Consider the following 7,511-nt stretch of genomic DNA (forward strand, 5'->3'; position numbering starts at 1 on the left):
AAAAGGGAGATGGTCATCGGGGAAAAGCCCGGATCTTCGGGAAAAAGAATGAAGAAAGGACTTCGTCGAAGGAGGCTGGCGACAAGCACAAGGAGCACAAGGAGGAATCCGTGGCTCCATCAAGTCACATAGGAAGGGTGACAAGAAGAAAAAGAAGATGAAGAAAGTGGTCTACTACGAGACCGACTCTTCCTCACCTTCAACCTTCGGCGCCGAGTCTACATCTTCAAAGTGCCAAGAGCGCAAGAAGTATAGTAAGATGCCTCTTCGCTATCCTCGCATTTCCAAATGCGCTCCTTTACTTTCTGTTCCCTTAGACAAACCACCATAATTTGATGGTAAAGTTTATTGTATGTGGAGTGATAAAATGAGGCACCATCTAACCACACTTCACGAAAGTATTTGGGATATTATTGAGTTTGGAGCGCAGGCACCACAGATAGGCGACGAAGACTACGACTCCGATGAGGCCGCCCAAATAAGGAACTTCAACTCCCAAGCCACCTCCATACTCCTCGCTTCCTTGTGTAGGGAGGAGTACAACAAGGTGCAAGGGTTGAAGAGTGCCAAAGAAATTTGGGACGTCCTCAAGACGACACACGAAGGGGACGAGGTGACCAAAATCACCAAGCGCGAAACGATCGAGGGAGAACTCGGTCGATTCGTCCTCAACAAAGGAGAAGAGCCACAAGCAATGTATAACCAGCTCTAGACGATGGTCAACCAAGTCTGCAACCTCGAGAACACCAAGTGGGATGACCATGAAATGGTCAAGGTTATTCTAAGATCTCTTGTTTTTCGTAATCCCACTCAAGTACAATTAATTCATGGAGATCCTAGATATACATATATGTCTCCCAAGAAAGTGATTGGCAAGTTTGTGAGCTTTGAACTTATGATCAAAGACTCCAAACACATTGTCAACTTGGAGCAAGGCGCCACCTCCACACCTGAGGTGCAACCCGTTGCATTCAAAGCAATGGAAGAAAAGAAGGAAGAGTCTAAACCAACAAGTAGACTCCCAATCGACGCCTCCAAGCTCAACAACGAGGAGATGTCTCTTATCATCAAGAGCTTTAGGCAAATCCTCAAGCAACGAAAGGGGAAGGACTACAAACCCCGTTCCAAGAGGGTTTGCTACAAGTGTGGTAAGTCCGATCATTTTATTGCTAAATGCCCATATACAAGTGATAGTGGCAAGGACGACGACAAGAAAGGGAAAAAGAAGATGGAGAAGAAAAGATACTACAACAAGAAGAAGGGAGGCGAGGTGCACATGGGACGTGAATGGGACTCCGACGAGATCTCCACTGCTCCTCCTCCAACGAGGATGCCACCAACATCGTCGTCAACAATGGACTTCTCTTCCCCAACGTTGGCCACAAATGCCTCATGGTTAAAGATAGCAAAAAGAACAAGGTACATTCTAGAGATACCCCCAAATACACTACTTCCGATGATGAGGGTAGCTCGAGTGATAATGATGATGATTTGACTTCTCTTTTTGCAAACCTTACCAAAGAGCAAAAGAAAAAAATTAATGAATTAAGAGAAACCATTAAGGAGAAGGATGATATCTTGGAATGCCAAAAGGACTTGCTTGTTAAGGAAAATAAAAAAATTATTAAGCTAAAAGAGGCTTATGCTCTTGAAGTTGAAAAATGCCAAAACTTGACTAAAGAGCTAGATGTATGCAATGATTCAATTTATTGTCTTAGAACTGAAAATGCTAGTTTACTTGCTAAGATTGAAGAATTGAATGTCTGTAAAGTTTCTACATCTACTATTGATCATTTCACTATTTGCACTAGACGTAGAGATGTTAATATTGATGCTATGAATGATCACCTTGCTATGATTAGAGAACAAAATGATCACATAGCTAAATTAAATGCTAAAATTGTCGAGCATGAACTGGAGAATGAAAAATTTAAATTTGCTCGTAGTATGCTTTATAATGGGAGATGCCCTGGCATTAGGGATGGCATTGGCTTCCAACAAGGGAGCCAAAGCAACATCAAACTTAATGCCCCTAAGAACAAGCCTTCTAACTTTGTTAAGAACAAGGCTCCCATGGTTCAGGATAGGGAAGGTTACATTTTATATCCTGAGAACTATCCTGAGCACAAAATTAGAGAATTCATGCTAAGAAATCTCATTCTGTTTCTCATCATGCTTATATGTACAGTAATGAGGCTTCTAGCTCTAGGCATACCACTCATATCAAAATGCCTAAGAAAAAGATTATTAATGCATCAAATGAACGCAATATTTCATTTAAAAGTTTTGATGCATCATTTGTGCTTACTAACAAATCAGGCAAGGTAGTTGCCAAATAGGTTGGGGGTGTTGGGGGTCTTCTACTTTGTCGAAGGTCCTCAAGACGAAGATCATGCGAAGAAGCAACATTGCGGAATGCCGAAGCTCGGTAGCTTCAGTTCAGACCAAGCAAAGAAGGAAAAAGGACTAGTTAGACCTTCTTAGTTTAAATCGTTTGTAGATTAATGTTCAAGAACATGGATGTAATTTTACCTGGGCTGCGTCCCGTACCTATAAATAGATGAACAGTGCCCCCGTACGGTTCACGCTGGATTGCATTCACTCTCTCGCTTCCTCGCCTTCTAGCAAGCCGAAGGTATCAATGTAATATTAACATTGTTAATATTTATATGTGTTTTATATAGAATAAAAGAATAAATGAATCATTAAGATATGATTATCATATTTACTTCTTTGCATTCTTACGTTTGTATTAATATGATAAAGGTGTGTCTTTCCTGACCTTCGTCTAAGAAGCATTGTACCCATAAGGAGATAATGCTTCGAGGGACTAAGGTCCCTTACAATTAACAATTGTGTTGCCTTGTTCTTGACTCAGAACATTTGAGAACAAGTGACAAACATTGACGCCCACCTCCGGTGAACTCACTTCCACAACTGTGGCAATGGCTTCGCAAGTCAACCAAGCTGTGGCACCTTCGGCTACAAAGCTGGTGCTCCCAATCACAGGTGGCTCAAGTTCTGAACCAACAAACAAGAAGTAGAAGAAGGAAGCACAGAGAAGGGTGCAACATGTTGGAGTGCAAGGACCCTTCATCAAGTCCAAATGGTCTCATATACCAATTACCTTCTCCCAGGAAGACCTTCAGCTAAAGGATTATCCGCACAACGATGCAATGGTCATATCTTGTGCCATCAAGGGATTTCTGGTCCATAATGTCTTAGTGGACACGGGCAGTGCAACATATATCATCTTCGTGAAGGCTTTCAGGCAAATGCAAGAGCCGGATGACAAGATACATGATGCAACACATCCTCTTTGTAGCTTGGGAGGAAGACAGATTGTGGCGCTCGTCAAGATAACTATGCCAGTCACCTTCGGCTATGTTCACAACACAAGGACAGAACAGGTTGTCTTTGACATTGTTGATATAGAGTATCCCTACAATGCAATCATTGGTCGAGGGATGCTGAATGCCTTTGAAGCAATACTTCATCTAGCATATCTTTGTATGAAGATACCTTCGGAACAAGGGCCCATTGCTGTGCATGTAAGCCAAGAGACTGCTAGGAGAGCTGAAGGAAGCTGGAGGGATTCGAAGGCCATCCATAATATGATGAAGCTGAGGCTCATCAGCAATATAAACATAAAAGAGAAAAGGCTGCTTCAGCAGATCAACCAAAGCCCATGCTTTTGTGTGAAGACATATCCAAGCAAAAAGTGTTATTGGGATCTCAATTATCTGATGAACAAGAGAAGACCTTGTTGAGATTTCTGTTCAACAACAAAGATGTTTTTGCTTGGTTGGTCAATGATCTTTGTGGTGTCAATAGAGATATCATTGAGCACTCACTCAACGTAGACCCAACCTTCAGACCAAGAAAGAAAAGGCTTCGGAAAATGTCCGATGACAAAGCCGAAGGTGCACGAAACGAAGTGAAAAGACTTCTGAGTGCCGGTGTTATCAGAGAAGTGACATAACCAGAGTGGCTAGCTAATACTGTCATGGTAAAGAAAGCCAATGGAAAATGGAGAATGTGCATTGACTTTACCGATCTCAATAAGGCATGCCCGAAGGATGAATTCCCATTGCCAAGAATAGATTCCCTTATCGATGCAGCAGCTACTTCGGAGCTCATGAGCTTATTGGTCTGCTACTCAGGCTATCATCAAATATGGATGAAGAAGGAGGATGGGCCAAAGACAAGCTTCATAACTCCTAGTGGAACCTATTGTTACCTTCGGATGCCCGAAAGGCTCAAGAATGCTGGAGGAAGCTTCAACAGGATGACTGCTAAAGTTCTTCACTCCCAAATTAGCAGAAATGTGCTGACATATGTTGATGATATCATAGTAAAGAACACAAAGCAAGAAAACCATGTTGCTGATTTGCAAGAGACATTTGCCAACTTCAAACGGGTTGGTCTTAAATTAAATCCAGAAAAATGCGTCTTTGGAGTGAAGAAGGGCAACTTTCTTGGTTGCTTGGTATCAACAAAGGGTATCAAAGCTAATCCAAGTAAAATAGAAGCCATACTTTGAATGAAGCCACCAAAGTCAAGGAAGGGTGCCCAAAGATTGATAGGGAGGCTGGCATCATTGAACAGATTCATTTCAAAATCAGCAGAGAGGAATTTGCCATTCTTCGAAGTGCTGAAGTGAGACGAAGTCTTTCAATGGGGACCAAATCAGCAGAAAGCTTTCGAAGAACTGAAACAATACTTAATCGAGCTGACAACCTTAACTCCACCTTCGTCAGGAACTCAATTGCTGTTGTATGTAGCTGCTTCTCATGTTGCGGTTAGTGCAGCACTGGTGCAAGAGAAGCAGGAGGGCCAGGCAAGAAAATAAGTGCTAGTGTACTTCATTTCTGAAGTACTCAGTGCATCAAAGAAAAATTACACAGAGATAGAGAAGGTACTATATGCTATACTAATGGCTTCCAGGAAGCTTTGACATTATTTTCAAGCATATCACATCATACAGTACCTTCTTCACAACCTCTCAAGGACATAATGAGGAATAGAGAGGCCACATGAAGAGTTGGAAAATGGGCTGTAGAACTGAACGAATTCGCTATTGATCCCAGGTGTTAGCAGACTTCATTGCTGATTGGACGCTAGGGGCTCAGGACGAAGAGAAAACAACCGATGCCGAAGCCTGGACAGTATTTTGTGATGGGTCTTGGGGAACCTTCGGCGCAGGAGCAGCAGCTGCCTTGATTTCACCATCAAAAATCAAAACTTGCTATGCAGCAAGATTGGACTTCAGTTGCACAAATAATATTGCAGAGTATGAAGCCCTTCTTTTGGGGCTTCAAAAGCTTAAGGCGATGGGAATAAGAAGGGCAGTTCTCAAATCTGACTCATAGGTCATCATAGGCCATGTTGATAAAAGCAGTAGAGCAAGAGATCTGAAGCTAGAAAAATATCTGGATGCAGTTCGAAGGTTGGAAGCCTCCTTCGAAGGTTTTTCCATAAAAAATATTCCGAGAGGAGAAAATGAACACACAGATTTGCTAGCTAAATCAGTGGCACAGGGGCTTCTGTTACCTTTGGAGGTTTTCTTCGAAACAATAAAAGCACCTTTGGTTGAGCTCATGAAAAGAGCGGTGCTCACAATTTCACCAGTACATAGTGAAGATTGGAGGACTGAGGTTGTATCTTTCCTCCAAGGCAACTGTCTTTCGGATGATGAAGTTTACAATAAAAGAATGGAAGCAAGGACAAGACCATATGTAATCATAGAAGGAGAGTTATACAAGCACGAAGTCTGCTCTCTATTGCTCAAGTGTTTGTCCAGAGCCGAAGATCAGGAATTGATGAAGGAAATACAAGCAGGATTATGTGGGGATCATATTGGGTCTAGGCCTTTGCTGGGGAAGGTTTTCAGACAAGGTTTTTATTGGACGAAGACAGCTTCGAATGCAGCAGATTTGGTTCAAAAATGTGAAAATTGCCAAAGATGCACCAGAGACCAGAAGCAACCTTCGTCTCTAACCCAGCTAATACAGCTAACTTGGCCATTGCAAAGATGGAGCTTGGATCTGTTAGGTCCACTTCCACCAGCGCAAGGTAACTTGAAGTATGTTGTGGTGGCAGTGGAGTACTTTTCTAAGTGGATTGAGGCAAAGCCCTTAGCTACAATAACTTCGGCAACAGTACATAAATTCTTCTGGCAGAATATTGTTTGTCGCTTCGGCGTGCCGAAGGCTATCACTGTTGATAACGGAACTCAGTTCGATGTTGAAACCTTCAAAACCTTTTGTAACCAGATTGGTACAAAAATACACTTCACATCAGTGAGGCATCCAGAGTCAAATGGACTGGTAGAAAGGGCAAACAGAATTATAATAACACAAATAATGAAGTCAATCTTCAATCAACCCAAAGGGAAGTGGCCAAACGAATTATAAAGGTAGTGTGGAACCACAACACTGTTGTTTCAAGGTCAACTGGATTTACTCTGTTCAAGCTTCTGTTCGGTGACGAAGCAATAACACCGGAAGAAGCAAGAACGGATTCAATAAGAACCTTAGCCTCGATAGAGGATGAAGGTGATTGCCAAATAACAAAAGACACCATAGAAGGGACCAGACTGCAAGCAATCAAGCACACCAACAAATACCAAGCCGAAACAGTCAAATGGCGGGATCAGAAGGTAAGATTAATGAATATCAAGCCAGGACAATTGGTGCTTCGAAGAGTGGCCAACCCAGATACAGTGGGGAAGCTTCAGCTTAAGTGGGAAGGTCCTTTCTTAGTTGTATCTTCGTCAAGACATGGTTCATACAGGTTGAAAGACATGGACGACAATGACATTCCAAGATCCTGGAATGTAGATGAGCTTCGAAGATATTATGTGTAAACTATGTAATTTTCTTATTTTTTCCCTATGGCACACTTTTCCTTTCAAGAGGGGAGAAAGGTTTTTAATGGGGCCATAGGTTGTAATTTTCATTTTTTGTTTAGCCCTATGCAATACAAGGGCCAAATTCCCCCACATGTAAAATGTAACAAAAAGGAACGCACCATCGAGTGCAAGAGGCCATGGAGAAGTACAAAGTTGTTCCTAAAGGGACGCAGAGTAAGTCACGAAGCTCCAAAGTCTTTCCTAAGGGAATGCAGAGCTAAAATACCACCTAAATCAAAGGTGGAGAAGCTCAAAAGTTGTTCCTAAGGGGATACAAAGCTTAAATGCCACCTAAGTAAAGGGTGAAGAAGCTCCAAAGTCATTCTCAAGGGGATGTAGAGCTTAGCTCAAAAGTCATTCCAAATGGGATGTAGAGCTGAAATACCACCTAAGTAAAAAGGTGAAGAGACTCAAAAGACGTTCCTAAGGGGATGCAGAGTTTGGGTGTGTTTTTGGCATACATTTGCATATTTCATCATATCATCCTTTGCATTCATGTGAACATACATTAGACATTCGTAGGCTCATCATCATGGCATAAAGCATAGACATTAACTGGGAAAACAGGAAATGCATGTCCTTGATGAGAAAACGCTTC

The sequence above is a fragment of the Zea mays genome, chromosome 8 (assembly GCF_902167145.1).
Source record: "Zea mays cultivar B73 chromosome 8, Zm-B73-REFERENCE-NAM-5.0, whole genome shotgun sequence".
Lineage (NCBI taxonomy): Eukaryota > Viridiplantae > Streptophyta > Magnoliopsida > Poales > Poaceae > Zea > Zea mays.